General features: G+C 46.2%; 1 long non-coding RNA gene across 1 annotated transcript in view; it reads left to right on the top strand.

Moving 5' to 3' along the window:
• Positions 1–9,508, top strand: part of LOC132585382 (uncharacterized) — a 53,398-nt gene extending 43,890 nt beyond the window's left edge. The window contains exon 2 of the long non-coding RNA XR_009556306.1: positions 9,355–9,508. This is a non-coding gene — a long non-coding RNA (uncharacterized LOC132585382). The remainder of the gene's footprint in view (positions 1–9,354) is intronic.
• Positions 9,509–16,812: the final 7,304 nt, after the last annotated feature.

Below are 16,812 nucleotides of genomic sequence, written 5' to 3' on the forward strand. Positions count from 1 at the left end.
TGCTACAAAAAAATGCCCTGCTGATCTTCAGAGATCAGTTCCCCTGAGGAAAATGGCTGCTTTGGAGGCTGGATTGCATGGCATTAGCTCTCCACCTGAGATCCCGTCCCTGCCTAAGTTCCAGACTCTATCCCCTTCAAACCTCCAGGAATTTCCCAGCCCAGAGTGGACAATCCCACCATGCAGAAAGTCTATGCTCTCTCCATCTCTCCCTCCCTCTCTCTCTCCTACATATAGACCAACAACAGACAGGGCCGGTGCATGGGAGTAGGCAAAGTAGGCAGTTGCCTAGGGTGCCACCTGGCCTAGGGTCACCACTAGGCGCCCCCTCTCTGACACATGACTCTGGCTCCTGACCACTGTCACCTTGTCCTCTCCCATCACCAAGCTGCCTCAACAAAACCAAGCCACCCGCCTCTCCCCAATGTGTGACTTGGCCTCCCACCTCATCCTATCCCGCCACCCTCCTTCCTGGCGTGGCCAGCAAGCACTTATTCTCACATATCTTTTTATAACTTATAACACATTTTTGAAAAATTTACATTAAAAATCGGTAAATTTAAAAAGTGAAAAGTTTGGCGCTCTTCATTTTCCCTATATATATTTTTAATAATGGGGGGGGCACTAGTGGGTGATTCGCCTAGGGCACCAGAAAGTCTAGCATCGACCCTGACAACAGCCGGGCGGAAATAGAGCGCCCTGGAGCTTCCAGGTGGTGCTTGAGAAAAGGGCAGGCCAATGGGCACCCGGGGAGTGTCCAGAACGCTCACACATCCCATCCGCAGCTCCCTGGGCACTCTCCAGGCTCTGCCCAGTCTTCAAGATGGCCAGGGAGGCATCTCGGAGGCACCCCAGTGAAAAGCCGGCCCCCGGCAAGCCGAGGGTGACTCAGGGACGGGACGAACAGGAGGCAGATGTGCACATGTGGATGTGCATTTTTGGTCTGCCTGTCTCCCGCCCCCCCCCCCCTTCTCCCCGGTCGGCTTCAAAAGCCCGTCTGTTATCAGCCATAGTGTCAATATTGGAATACGGCTCAGCCTTGCAGAGTACTTTTCCTCTTCTTTTCTTTTTTAAAAAAGTCTGTCTTTATATGCAACCTATGGGGCATTATGTCAGAGCAAGCTGATCTCTTAACCTGGCGGTGTTTTCCTCGACTGGCAAATATTCACAGATGGAAGGTTTCTCCTGAGAGGGAGGGGGGGGGAACCCACTGTATATATTACTTTCGGTGTGCCAAAAGCTACAGAGATTTGTAGCGCAGAACTTCCAGTTTAGTTCTTAACTGATTTAACAATATCCCAAAAAAGTTTGCAACAAGACTTGGAAAGCATTCTAACCAGATGTGCGCGCAAGGTCACTGTTTTCTGTCTGGTCAATACCGCCACCTACTGTACAGTAAAAGAATGACAGCACTCTGAGGCTGTTTAACAAGCCTATTTGAAGGTTGATGGTCGTCTAATAGCAATCTTATTTTTAATGCCACAGACTTTAACCTTAGTTGGAAGAGGCAACTGACTTTTTGCTGGTAAATAATTACACCGCTCCACCAGCCCTCACTGGCTTCTCACGCAGAGAATGTAATAAGACAGTTTTGATTATAAAGGTTGTAAAGTATATTGAATTAGGACAGACACAATCGGTTCACTAAAATTCCATTTTAGGTTATTTCTGCGGTTGTGTAACTGGTGCATTAGAGACTGTAGTCCACTTTTTGCTATTTTGTGATCAATCCCCAGAGTTCTCTTGGATTATCCCTGTTGTGTCTAGATACCAGCTCCCTCTCAAGTCGTGTGTGGTATCTTTGTTGTTAACAGAAATAACTTGATCCATTGCAAAATATATGACAATAGTGATCTTTTTAAAATGCTCCTATCTTGTTGATTTTTATGAAAAACTATATGGGCCCGCCGTTCTATTCTATCCTCCAGCGTGTTTTAGACTTTTGAAATGAGATATGTACCTTTTTATGAGATATATATTCTACCTTTTTCGTGTCTTTTGCAACTGCTTTGCTATATGGTCTAGGACCTACCTATCTGCGGGACCGCCTTGCCCCACATGTTCCCCAGAGAGCACTGTGATCAAGCTCTCAAAATCTTCTGGCTATTCCTGGGCTAAAAGAGGCTAGGTTTAACTCCACCAGAGCAAGAGCCTTCTCGGTTGTGGCCCCAATACTTTGGAACACCCTCCTGGAAGCCATCAGGGCCCTGCAGGACTTATCGCAGTTCCGCAGGACCTGCAAGACTGAACTGTTTTGGATGGCATATAACATCTAACGGGAAAAAGCTGCCACCACATCTGGATCTATTGCATTTTAGAAGAAGATGATATTGGATTTATATCCCACCCTCCATTCCAAAGAGTCTTAGAGCGGCTCACAATCTCCTTGGGTGGGGCTGGAGAGGGCTCTCACAGCAGCTGCCCTTTCAACGACAACCTCTGCCAAAGCTATAGCTGACCCAAGGCCATGCTAGCAGGTACAAGTGGAAGAGTGGGGAATCAAACCTGGTTCTCCCAGATAAGAGTCCGCACACTTAACCACTACACCAAACTGGCTCTCCAGTTAGTTCTAACTGCCTAGGATCTGTACGTGCTGAGAAAGGAAAATATTGTATGGTCTGCCTGAAGTAGCACCGTTGCAACTTATTTGATTGTTTTATTGTTTAAATATTGCTTATTGTTTATTATGTATTTTATGCTGTTAGCCGCCTTGAGTCTGCATAGAATGAGAGGGATATAAATATAACATAAATAAATAAATATACATGGCACTCATTTCCTTCATCCCCTTCCCCCTCCCCTTATTACTTATACATCTTTGGCCAGTTTCTACATACCCACCATGCACCTGACGAAGAGAGCTGTGTGTCTTGAAAGCCTATGCTGCAATAAAATTTGTTAGCCTTAAAGGTGCTACTGGACTCTTTACTATGTTGCCGCAATTGTCTAACACGGCTGATTCCTCGGGATCGATGAGATACATGTATTTTATTGATTTGGTAATTTGGCGCAGAGTGTTAAAGCTGCAGTACTGCAGTCCTAAACTCTGCTCACGACTTGAGTTCGATCCTGGCGGAAGCTGGGCTTTCAGGTAGCCGGCTCTAGGTTGACTCAGCCTTCCATCCTTCCAAGGTTGGTAAAATGAGTCCCAGCTTGCTGGGGGGAAAGTGTAGATGACTGGGGAAGGCAATGGCAAACCACCCTGTAAAAAGTCTGCTGTGAAAACGTTGTGAAAGCAACGTCACCCTAGAGTCGGAAATGACTGGGGCTTGCACGGGGGACCTTTCCTTTCCTTCTTGTCATGTTTTGTTATGTTGGGTTTTCTGTTTTGTTCTGTTGTGAAGTACTGGTTTATACTCAACCTTTGGCCGTACAAGCTTAATAATAAAAGAAAGGAATCCTGGTTATACTGGCAACCCGTTAAACAGAGAAACATGAACATTGTTTTCAAGAAGCCTTGAAGACAGGCCGGTTTTTAATGAGCCTGTTAGAGCATTTTTCATGCTGTTTCGATTAGCTTGGTTTATGGCTACTATTTTATTCCTACAGGTGTGTTCCTTTCCTTTTTAAGACAAACATGCACTTGTAGCTGCTTCTTAAAAGAGCCAAGTGAACAGCTGCAGAAGAGATGGATACTCTTTCCTGTAGCCCTGATTGTACCTATTATGGTTGGCAGTATAACTACCTAGCAGGAGCCTGCAAATCAGTCTGATACAGAAGTAAATCTTCAGCATCCTCCATAATCACCCTTTCAGATCACCATCCCAAGCAGAATTACACTCTTCTGAGGCTATTGAATTGAAGAGGCTTTGGGAAGCATAACTCTGCCACTGTTAGCACGTTCCGGATGCTTCCTTACAAGAAGAGGCTATGCCTCAGTCCATAGTTTGGTGCCACTTTGGTATAGTGGTTAAGTATGCGGACTCTTATCCGGGAGAACCAGGTTTGATTCCCCACTCCTCCACTTGCAGCTGCTGGAATGGCCTTGGGTCAGTCATAGCTCTGGCAGAGCTGTCCTTGAAAGAGCAGCTTCTGGGAGAGCTCTCTCAGCCCCACCTACCTCACAGGGTGTCTGTTGTGGGGGAGGAAGGTAAAGGAGATTTTAAGCTGCTCTGAGATTGAGATTCAGAGTGCAGGGTGGGGTATAAATCCAATTTCTCCTCCTCCTCCTCCTCCTTCTTCTTCTCCTTCTTCTTTTCCTCCTCCTTCTTCTCCTTCTCCTTCTCCTTCTTCTTCTTCTTCTTCTTCTTCTTCTTCTTCTTCTTCTTCCTCCAGTTAAAGCCATCCTTGCAAAAGACCTTTCCTTGCTGCTGACCTTTCTGAACTAAAGTTGTTATCAGAAGGGGAATTTCTTTTTCCAGCATCCACTTTTTTAGATGCAGCCAGGAAGACCTCTGATTGACTTTTCTCCCCTCCTCTTTGAAAAAAAAGAGTTCCTCTTTCATTTCTCTCTGGTGAGAAATCGCCCCCTTCTATAGTTTCAGCCTTTGCGGTTGTTTCTTGCGATCCACCACAAGGTGGCGCTTTAACAGGAAAAGGGGAGGGCTCACAGGAAACAGGGCCTGCCTTTGAGAATCGGCAGAAGGGAATTCTGAAATTGTGCAGAACCTCTCTTCCTTCCCCTTTTCTCCAGATACCTCTTTGATCAAAACAGAATAGATTAGAGCAGGGGTGGAATTCTAGCAGGAGCTCCTTTGCATATTAGGCCACACACACCCTGATGGAGCCAATCCTCCAAGAGCTTACAAGGCTCTTTTTTGTAAACTCTCAGAGGATTGGCTACGTCAGGGTGGTGTGGCCTAATATGCAAAGGAGCTCCTGCTAGAATTCCACCCCTGGATTAGAGACTATAGCAGCGCCCGCCTCACGGCCTCACTGGATCTCTATATTTTAGTCTCTTTGGGGTATTTTTACTTGTTTCTTTGATGGGACCACAGCAGCTTTGTTTGCTCTTCCCACAAAATATAGGCTCACGAGAACTTTAACTTAAACCACAGATTTATTGTAACAAAAAGTCTTAAACTGGGGATATGGGAGATATTTACATAGGCTAGTACGTTTGTTCTGTTGTTTCAGGCTTTACAATCACTTTTACTTTCTTGAGTCTTTCACAGTTACACGGTTCACAGTTTCCCTTCAACTCACTCTCCACCTCTAGCCAAGGTCTGGCCTCTTGGGATTGATGTGTCTAGTCTCACCCCTCGACTGAAGTCTCTCCTCTCAGCCCTTCTTGGTGTCTCAGACCCACATCCACTCCCTCAACCTCCTCACTAGATCTTTAGAGTAGTTTCCTGGTGTCTGTGACCATTCCGGTCTTAACTGACTCACACACACACAGCCCTCTTGGCTGATTTTGTCGAGCTTGCAGTCTCTGGAAGACTTCCCCGTCTCCGCCTCAAGCTCCTTCACAGGATCAGCTGCCCTCTCAGCCCTTCTGGTAGGCTCGAACTGACCCTCTCAGTCTCTGTCAGGTCCCCACTGACAGACTTCTCTGACAGGCCTCCACTCTGTCAGACTCCAACTGACTGAACTCCTGCCTCAGCAGTTTCTCTTTCTCAACCACTTTCCCTCCCTGAGAGCTCCGAGCACTTTGCCCCCACCCTCAGGTCACCTGATGCAGCCCTGTGCGTCTTCAGTTTATGGTTAACCCCTAGCTTTCCGTCACAGAGACTGACTCCAAATTCCTAAAAAGACTAAGAGAAAGGGATTGTCAGATTTCAGGGAGAAACTGGATAAAGAGGAATGAAAAGAATTTCTCTGAAGGACCCTATTCCAGATTAACAGCCTGAATTGGTATGAAGGTGTTTTGCTGCAAACAAAAAAATATTTTTAAATGGATTGTAAATTGAGCGGGGATTTGTTGGAATACTGAGAGATCTGGTGAATAACAGAGATAATGATATAAGGGCCTTCCAAAATGGAAAGACACTTGTGTGTATTTATGACACTTCTGTTGTCTCACCATAATGTTCCTCCACTATTAAATGTCACTAAAGATCACTGCCCAACAAATGGTGATTATAGGGTTGCCAAGTCCAATTCCAGAAATATCTGGGGACTTTGGGGGTGGAGCCAGGAGACACTGGGGTGGAGCTAGGAGCAAGGGTGTGACAAGCACAATTGAACTCCAAAGGGAGTTCTGTCCATCACAATTAAAGGGACCTCACAACTTTTTAAATGCCTTCCTTCCCTCCACCCTCCCCTTCTCTGATTTCACCTCAGAGGCGGAGTGGAGCGGGCGACGCCGCTGCGCAGCTGCCGCCTCTTCTCCGCTTCACCATAGCTACTCCTCCGAGATGGGCTCAGCCTGAGCCCATCTCGGAGGAGCAGCTGCAGAGAAAAGGTGGCAGCGCAGCGGCGTCGCCCGCTCCGCCTCTGAGGTGAAATCAGAGAAGGGGAGGGTGGAGGCAGGCCAGGAGTGTGGCGAGCCACAAGTCCGGGTCCTAGAAGGACCCAGATTCACGGCTCGCCATGCTCCTGGCCTGCCTCCACCCACCCCTTCTCTGATTTTACCTCAGAGGCGGAGCGGGCGATGCCGCTGCGCTGCTGCCGCCTCTTCTCCACTTCATCTTAGCTGCTCCTCCGAGATGGGCTCAGCCTGAGCCCATCTTGGAGGAGCAGCTACGGTGAAGCGAAGAAGAGTGGCAGCAGTGCAGCGGCGTCGCCCGCTCCGAGATGGGGCGGCTCGCCACGCTCCTTGGCGCCGTTTCCCCCCCTCCCCCCACTTCCATTTTTTTGGGGAGTGGGGAAGAGGCTGGAAATCCTGGGGTCCCCCGCCAGGGCAGGAGGGTTGGAAAGCCTAGGTGATTAACATGTGGAATTCACTAACACAGGAGGTGGTGGCAGCTACAAGCATAGCCAGCTTCAAGAGGGATTGGATGAACATAAGGAGCGGAGGTCCATCAGTGGCTCTTAGCCACAGCATATTGTTGGAACTCTCTGTCCGGGGCAGTGAAGCTCTGTATTCTGGGTGCTTTGGGGGGGCACAGGGGGAGGGCTTCTAGTGTCCTGACCCCACTAGTGGACCTCCTGATGGCACCTTGGTTTTTTTGCCACTGTGTGACAGAGTGTTATGTTCTTATGTTATTATGTTCACTGCACACATTCTGCTCCTTTGCATTCTCTGACAGGGCTCTTTTTCTAGGCCACCCCCCCCCCCCATGTAGCCAATCCCCCTGGAGCTTACAATAGGCCCTGTACTAAAAGCCCTCTAAGCTCTTGGAGGATTGGCTGCATCTGGGGGGGCATAGCCTACTATGAAGAGGAGCTCCCGTGTGTGCTTATTGCTTGGAGTTCCCCCCTCCCCTTTCCCATGTTTTGCTCCCTCTAGTGGACACAAGAAGAAACAGTATTGTATTATATAATTCTACTATTTGGTGATGCAGTGTTGCTTTTTCTAGCATTGTTTATTGACTCAAGATATTCACGAGAGAGGTTGCTGTCAAAGATGTGGGGGGGGGGGGGCTGGGAATAGCTATTTGGGATTTATTTCTGCCTGCAGAGCCTTTGTCCAGTGGAGGAGTTCTTCAGGGAGCCTTCCTCCAGCCTAAGATGACTTCCTTCTACTTGTGGCTCTTCCTTCAATGGAAAAGCCACTTAAGTTGGAGGGAGGCTCCTTCAAGGATAGTTAGATCCACTCTGGAGTGGGATTCTAGCAGGATCTGCTTTGCATATAAGGCCACATCTCCCTAACGTAGCCAATCCTCCAAGAGCTTACAAAAAAGAACCTTGTAAGTTCTTGGAGGATTGGCTACATCAGGGGGGTGTGGCCTAATATGCAAAGGAGCTCTTGCTAGAATTCCACCCCTGTATCCACTCCAGCATCGAACAACTTCAGCTTCACACCTGCTGAGTGGTTTGCCAAGACCTTTCTCACCATGGTTGAAAACAGCCTGTTGATCTGTACAGATTCTTGGAGTTTTTAAAACATTCTTAACTTAGTTGTCCTTAATAGTCCTTCACTATCTCTTAACTGTTGGGCATCATTCTGGTTACTCCATCACACCAGAGATTCTGTAGGTCTTTCTCTTGCATAGAGATAAGTCTTGGACATGTGTGGAGAGATCGTGCCCTGAGATCTACATTGTTGGGTGTGTCACCCATGCATAATGAACTGGAGCTAATTTGCCTTTGCTCCCAAGTTGGGTTCCATTTTTCTCTGGCTGTCTCTCCCAGTTTCTTGGGGATCAAGGAATGTTGAGTTGGATAAGCTAGCAGGACCAAGATTCCTAACCCCTCCTAGCTTCAGATCCACACTATTTCTGAGGATCTCTTGAACCCTCAGACCAGAAATGAGATGCAAGGCTCAAAACAGAAAAAAACCCATTTCATAGGGTTCATTCTGCCAGCAATACTTAGGTACTAAACAAGCACCACTCAATATGGTTTCTCTGTTGTTCCTAAATAGTAACTCTTTGTACTTCACCTAGTAGATCATAAAGTTTAGTTAATCACAGGAGTTCCCAACATGGTGTCCACCGACACCTCTCCTGGTACCTACCAAATGTTTAAAGAAAGTAGGAGATGTTAAGTAGGGCTTTTGCCTAGCAGATTGGCCACTGGATATTTGGCCGCCCTGAGCCTGCTTCGGCGAGGAGGGCGGGATATAAATAAAAGGTGGTAATAATAATAATAATAATAATAATAAAAAAAAATATTTGATTGGCTATTCAGATTTTTTAAAATGTTGCTTGTCAGCAGCTGCCACCACAGCTCAATGATCTTCACTGTGTGACTGATGGTAAGCTACGGCAGCCATTTTGTGGCAGGCTTTGCCTCCTGAAGGAGCCATTTTGTGGCAGCCATTTTGTCGTTGTGCCCACCAAATTTGTATCAGAATTCCAGAGGTTCTCTCTGGCTCAAAAATGTTGGGGGCCCTGATCTATCAATTTAAATTGTATTAGCCTTTCAATAAAACAGTGTTTTGTGTTTTTTTTAAAAAAAAATGGGACTACCTGGCAATAGAAGATATTTCAGATCAGATTTTCACCACAGAAATCCCTTTGTTCCAGTCTAACTTCTAGACAAATGGTTCCCTTTCCTTGACTGTGTCAAAAACCACTCAAAAGCTAAAAATTCATTACCAAAGAAGTATGCTTGTGTGGCTTTTTGTTGAATTATGTGTCTTATTCTACCCTTTCTATTATTATGTTACTATTAAAGTTTTTTTTTCATTATTCTGTTAACTAGGTTTGTATTTATTCTTGTTCAGGAAAAAAAAATTCAAAAATAAAAAGTTTGCAGGGAAAGTATCACCGGCAAAATGTCTGTAATGTCATTAACCTGTTTGAGAAGGTTCTTATTTTTTATTCGGCCCATGCTCACTAGAACCGAATATTTCTTTTTCTTTTCCAGTGATCCTAGGAGCCTGCACCCACCTTGGCCAAGTATAACGCAGACAGAGATGTGTGGAAACCTGAACCGTGCCAAATATGTGTGTGTGACTCGGGAGCTGTCCTTTGCGATGACATCATCTGTGACGAGCAGGATTTAAGATTGCCCCAACCCCGAGATTCCGTTTGGAGAATGTTGCCCAGTTTGCCCACCGTCAACATCAGCACCTGTAAGAGCGCCATATTTTGACTTCCACTTCCACGCTCGATTAAGCTTGACTAATCCCATTGGCTCAAAAGTGGTGTTTTCCTTTCTTGAGATTTTATTGATGAAAACATTTCTAGACAGCCTTTCCCTACTTTGTGGACCCAAGGTCATCTACAAGAATTTGCTAAGGCAATTAAAAAATTCTCATAGAATTCCAAAACGGGGCCCAAAGCAAATCGTAGCCAAATCAGTATCATTATTGAAAAAAAGGGTTATCCACTGTCTTTCCCATTACATACTGGTCCCATAATTTATACCACATTTCAATCCTGGGAGTATGTGGGGGTTTCCAGTTTATAGCAATCCTCATGTGAGCTATCACCCACATTGGCGAGATTAAAGATTTCCGATCTTTAAAGATTAAAAAAATCTTTTAAAATAAAGAATCTTCCAGAATAGCAAGACCTTCCCTTACAGGGAAGTACTTACAGGGCCTACTGTAAAGCTCCAGGAGGATTGGCTACAACAGGGAGCGTGGCCTAATATGCAGAGGAGCGCCTGCTCAAAAAAAGAGAGCCCTGCCTAGAATGAAACACTAGAAGAAAAGGGGAGATTCCCTGCATAGAAGTAGAATACCAAAAAGAAACGTTGGAAAATACTGCTTACTACTTAGCCTGAAAACTTATCACAAAAGGTTATTTAAAAAGTCAACAGTTCATCACAAACCTCCACAATAAGGATTCATAAATCAGAATGTGCTTGCGGGCACAATAAACATACAAGGGAGTCCACAGAATGACTCTTACAAGACTTGCTCACACTGGCAATTCTTAAAGGTGCTACAAAGAACATAAGAGAAGCCATGTTGGATCAGGCCAATGGCCCATCCAGTCCAACACTCTGTGTCACATAAGAACATAAGGGAAGCCATGTTGGATCAGGCCAATGGCCCATCCAGTCCAACACTCTGTGTCACACAGTGGCCAAAATAAATAAATAAATAAATAAATAAATAAATAAATAAATAAATATCTATATATATCTATATCTATCTATCTATCTATCTATCTATCTATCTATCTATCTATCTATCTATCTATCTATCTATCTATCTATCTATCTATACACACACACACACTGTGGCTAATAGCCACTGATAGACCTCTGCTCCATATTTTTATCTAACCCCCTCTTGAAGCTGGCTATGCTTGAAGTCACCACCACCTCCTGTGGCAGTGAGTTCCACCTGTTCATCACCCTTTGGGTGAAGAAGGACTTCCTTTTTATCCATTCCAACCCAACTGCTCAGCAATTTCATTGAATGCCCACGAGTTCTTGTATTGTGAGAAAGGGAGAAAAGAATGTTACAGAATCCTGAAAGCAAATATTTCACAAGTCAGTCCTCCAATGTGGCATTGATGTGTGAGAAGAAAAGTCATATGAAGCCAATCCAGGTAAAACTGGTGTGACACGTTTCAATGCCTTTGTCTGGACTTGAGGCTTAAAGTGGAACCAGTCCTTCCTGCCAGTTCCATACAAGGCACAAGCTCATTCTTTGTATACACAGAAGAGGTTCTTCTAACCCGACTGCTCAGCAATTTCATGCAGTGCCCGCGAGTTCTCGTATTGTGAGAAGGGGAGAAAAGGACTTCTTTCTCTACCTTCTCTATCCCATGCATAATCCTGTAAACCTTTATCATGTCACGTTGAACCTCATTTGCCATGTTGACGCCCACTCGCCCAGCCTCAACAGATCCCTTTGGAGTTCCTCACAATCCTCTCTGGTTCTCACCATCCTGAACAATTTAGTGTCATCCACAAGCTTAGCCACTTCACCGCTTACTCCCAGCTCCCAACTCCAAATCATTAATGAAGAAGTTAAAAAGCATGGGACCCAGTCCTGAGTCCTGCAGTACCCCACTGCTCACCACCCTCCACTGAGAAAATTGCCCATTTGTACTCACTCTCTCTTTCCTATTAATTAGCCAGTTTTTGATCCACAAGAGGACTTGTTCTTTTACCCCATGACTATCAAGCTTACTAAGGAGCATTTGATGAGGAACTTTATCCAAAGCTTTCTGGAAGTCAAGGTAAACAAAGAAGTCAAGACAAACATCCCCTTTGTCTTGGAAGATTCCCAGCTATCAAGCCTGGGGATGTGACTAACATCCCTTCCTGGGCACACATGGCACAGGTTTAGACAAGTTGTCAACTGCATGAGCTAATATTGCCAGCCTACAGGTCCCAGTGAGGGATCCCCCAGGTCTGGGGGTTCCTCTCTGCCGTGGACCAGCTGGCCAGTGAGGGAAACCCGCCTTCCAAATAGGGATGTTGCTGCATGATGTCCCTGACATGATGGCATCGCTGTTCCCTCTAAGCTGAGTTAGTGTGAGCTAGCTCACTGGTTTTTAATCTCCACCTCATGCATTTTTGTCTTAGCTCAGGTAGGATGGCCCCAGAGCAAACTAATTTGTGTAGTGGCTAAATCGCTCGCTCATAACTTTAAGGCAAGTAAAATGTTTGCTTCACGTAGAATTTTGGTTCACAAGACTCCACAGCTTAGGGGGAGTATTGGATGGATCACCCAGAAGGGATGTCATCCTGTCGGGGACATTGTGTGATGTCCTCACCCACCTCTAAAATGCCCTCCAAATCCCCCCACTGGACAGATAAGCTAACCTGGCAACCCTAGCATGAGCCCAGGAAGTGGTGAATTTCTTTCTTGAAAGCAAGTGGTTCTTTAGGTTGAGCCAACTGTAAGCTATACCAGAATTTATCTCGTCCATGGACCTTTATTGAAACAGATCTCCCCATCTTATTTCCATGGGGGTTTTTTGAATGGTCTGGGGCAGGAGTGGCCAAACTGTGACTCAGGAGCCACATGTGGCTCTTTCATACATATTGAGTGGCTCTCAAAGCCTTCAGCATTCTATTGGCCAGCTTGGAGAAGGCATTTCTCTCTTTAACTCACTTCTCCAAGCCAAGCCAGCTGGCGGCTTGGAAAATATATTTAAAGTTAAAGTTTCTTTCTTTCCACATCTCCCTCTCCATCTGTTTTCCTTCCTTCCTTCCTTCCTTCCTTCCTTCCTTCCTTCCTTCCTTCCTTCCTTCCTTCCTTCCTTCCTTCCTTCCTTCCTTCCTTCCTTCCTTCCTTCCTTCCTTCCTTCCTTCCTTCTCTCAAACATCTGACGTTCCTGTCTTGTGGCTCTCAAACTTCTGACATTTATTCTGTGTGGCTCTTATGTTAAGCAAGTTTGGCCACCCCTGGTCTGGGGAAAGCTAAACAGTAACGGCTTCTGCAAAGCAGGAACTGTCTAGATCTACAGACTGAATTCCAGTAGTGCCTTAGAGACCAACAAAATTTCCAGGACGTTAGCTGTCCATAGTCAAAGCTCACTTCCTCAAATAGTTTTGACTCTTGAAAACTTATACCCTGGAAATCTTGTTAGTCTGTAACCAATTTCCCACTAGCATTGCTCCGCCCCCAGGCTTCTGTTTTCCTCGGAGCAAGTGATAGATTATTTATTCATTTATTCATTTATTTCTGTAGATTTATAGTCTGTGCTTTCCCATGAAGGGCTCAGGGCAGATTCCAACATGCTAAAACCATTAAAACATCATAACAGTTAAAACATCATAACAGTTAAAACATCATAACAGTTAAAACAGATAAAACATCATAACAGTTAAAACAATTAAAACAATACATCAACATTAATTGTTTAAGATGGCATGGATGGTATGAGCACATGAGGCATAATTATTGTGGGCAACTTCATTGCCCAAAAATGTCAGCAGTATCGGCCCCGATCAAGGTGGCAATCATAGCTGGGAGGCCAGTTAGATGGTATAATAAAATGAGGACATCCGCTTGCCTCAGCCACAGACCTGGTGGAACAGCTCCATTTTACAGGCCCTCCGGAATGGTAACAAATCCGGGAGGGCCCAAATCTCTGTAGGGAGCTGATTCAACCTGGTCAGGGCCAGGGCCGAAAAGATTTCCCACTAGTTGCTCCGCGGGTGCATTCTGAGTCACAGCAACCTCTAATTCTCCGTGTGACAATGTCATCCTGAAAAGACAGCATCTAAAAATGGTGCAGGGAACAGGAGGTTGCTGCAGCACAAAATGCACCCGTGGAGCAACTGATAGGAAATTGATCGCTTGAGCTGGGGGGTGGGGTGGAACAGAAGCCTTGGGGTGGAGCAACACTAGTGGGAAATTGGTCTCTGAGACCGTTTTCGCACTCAGCTTACCACGCAGTCACATCCCTGTTCTCTCCGCAGCGTCCGTCGGTTTTCCCACCATCTGCGCCGAAGTTACAGGAAGTGCCGTGGCTTTTGCGTAGCAAACGTAAACCGCTAAAACCCAGTTTACGTTTGCTGCACCAAAGCCGTGGCACTTCTTGTAACTCCGGCGCAGATGGTGGGAAATCCAACAGACGCTGCGGAGAGAACAGGGATGTGACTGCGTGGTAAGCTGAGTGCGAAGACCAAGTCAACTGTCCACTGAAGACCAAGTCAACTGTCCAGCTATATAAACAGTGACTTAGAACAATGAAAAGCATGAGGACAGAGCGGTGGGAGCACGAGGAAGATCGGAAAAGAGGACAGGATAACATCTCCTTCTAGAGAATAAAAAAGTTGCCAGCAGAGTTTAGATATGCAAGGAAGTGGAGCGCTCACTGTTTAGAGAAAAACAAATAGATTTACTATAGAAAAAACTAACTATTGTAGGACATACAGAGAAAAAGCCTAAACTAACTAATCTAGTTGCGGTAAGAGGAACAAAGAGCAACAGGAAGCTCCGCAGGAGCAGGAAGTCCCCAGGAGAGCCAATGAGGAGACAGCAAGGTTGCAGTTTGAAAAAGTGGGAAGTCCCTAATCTAGCTATGCTAACAACAGCTGAAGAAGAAGATATTGGATTTATATCCCGCCCTATACCCTGAATTTCAGAGTCTCAGAGCGGTCACAATCTCCTCTACCTTCCCCCCACACACACACACACACACAACAGACACCCTGTGAGCAGTGTTTTCTCTAAGCTGAGTTAGTGTGAGCTAGCTCACAGTTTTTTAGCCTCTGGCTCACACATTTTTTGTCTTAGTTCGCAAAAAAAGGCCTCAGAGCAAGCTAATTCATGCAGTACCTCACAACTTTAATGCTAATAGCTCACTACTTTAATGCTAGTAGCTCACAAAGTAGAATTCCTACTCACAAGGCTCCACAGCTTAGAGGGAACATTGCCTGTGAGGTGGGTGGGGCTAAGAGAGCTCTTACAGCAGCTGCCCTTTCAAGGACAACTTCTACGAAAGCTATGGCTGACCCAAGGCCATTCCAGCAGGTGCAAGTGGAGGAGTGGGGGATCAAACCCGGTTCTCCCAGATAAGAGTCCACGCACTTAACCACTACAACAAACTGGCTCTCACACAGCTGCCAATCACTTCCTCTGGAGGGCGAACAGCAGGGCAGAGAGGCCAAGGCCTTCCTCTGATGTTGCCTTCTGGCTATCCAGGGGGACTTGTAGTTAGCATAGCTGGGCTAGAGACTTCCCCTTTTAAGTTACCTGCCTAGGCTTTCTTTCAAGCAGGGATTTGAGAAAGAGAAGGACATATTGAAGGACATCCTTTCCCCCCTGCTCCTATTGTCAATATGTTTCCAAGGAAAATAGCAGCAGATTCTATACAATTTCTCTCCTTCGATTTGGGTGGCTAGGAGAAAGCAGATGTGGATTTCCTGTTATGCGTTTCAAAGGCTGGTCAATTCCTCACCGTGGATTTCAGATTTTTACGCTTCTGCTGATGTTAACGGCTCACTGTGGCTTCTTTCTGCTTATGTTTCTTTCTAGCCTGTCACCGGCCCTGCACCAGAAGGCCCCCAAGGCCCCAGGGGAGATCCTGTAAGTTCAAAACATGTCTAAAAGCGCATTCGTCAGTCTTGTTTGTTTGCTTGTTCTTAAATTGCCATCCCAGAGTCCCTCGATATCCAAATAATATTAAGCTAACAAAAGACCCTGCTCATTTCTGTCATGATTCTTACATAAGAGGAGTTCTGCTGGATCAGACCGGTGGTCTGTCTAGTCCAGCATCTTGTCACACATAGAGGCAAACCAGTTCCTCTGGAAAGCCAACAATAGGACGTAGAGGCCAAGGCCTCCCTAAGAACATAAGAAGAGCCTGCTGGATCAGACCAATGAAGGTCCGTCTAGTCCAGCATCCTGTCTCCACAGAGGCCACCAGTTCCTCCGGAGAACCAACAACAGGGCACAGAGGCCAAGGCCTTTCTAAGAACATCAGAAGAGCCCTACTGGATCAGACCAGTGGTCCATCTAGTCCAACATCCTGTCTCACACAATGGCCAACCAGTTCCTTTGGATGGCCAACAACAGGGCATAGAGGCCAAGGCCTTTCAAAGAACATAAAAGAGCCCTGTTGGATCAGACCAGTGGTCCATCTAGTCCAGCATCCTGTCTCACACAGTGGCCAACCAGTTCTTCTGGAGGGTTAAAAGCAGGGCAGAGAGACCAAAGCATTCCTAAGGATATAAAAAGATTCCTGCTGGATCAGACCAGTGGTTAGGGTTGCCAAGTCTTACCTTACTTTAACCCAAATGCTAGAGAGTCTCCCACACAACATGCCCAGCATGATGACATCACTTCAAAGTGGTGTCACTGCACCAGGCATGTCTCATGATGACAGAGCTCTTTGGGGGCAGGGATCCCCCCGGAAACCTGTTCCATGCCAGCAGGTTGCGGGCCTCCAAACCAAGGGAAACCCTGCCCCAGCAAAAGCTTGGCTGCCCTACCAGTGGTCCATCTAGTCCAGCACCTTGTCTCACAAAATGGCCACCAACCTGTTACTCTGGAGGACCTATGAAGGAGCATAGAGCCCAAGGCCTTCCTCTGCTCTTTCCTCCTGGCACTGTATTCAGAGTCTGACTGCCTCTGAACATGGGTGTTTCCTTTAGTCACCAGGGCTAAGAGCCACTGATAGACCTGTCCTCAATGAATCTATCTAGTCCACCTTTAAAGCTGTGGCCATCACCACATGGCAGCTGACAGGGCCTCCTTGTAGCTTCAAAAATGTAGCTGTCACTTTGAAGTGGTAAACTCATGTCTGGGTTAGGGCTGCCAAGCCCCCGGAAGTGACATCATCACACCAACAATGTCACGCTGAAGCTGTTCTAGGCATTTCTGGAGAAACTCTATTTTTTTCCCGGACACTCTAGCCATTTGGGAGGGGAAATTCTATGGTACAAGGTACTTGGCAACCCTAG

Source organism: Heteronotia binoei, chromosome 16, assembly GCF_032191835.1.
Source record: "Heteronotia binoei isolate CCM8104 ecotype False Entrance Well chromosome 16, APGP_CSIRO_Hbin_v1, whole genome shotgun sequence".
Taxonomy (NCBI): Eukaryota; Metazoa; Chordata; class Lepidosauria; order Squamata; family Gekkonidae; genus Heteronotia; species Heteronotia binoei.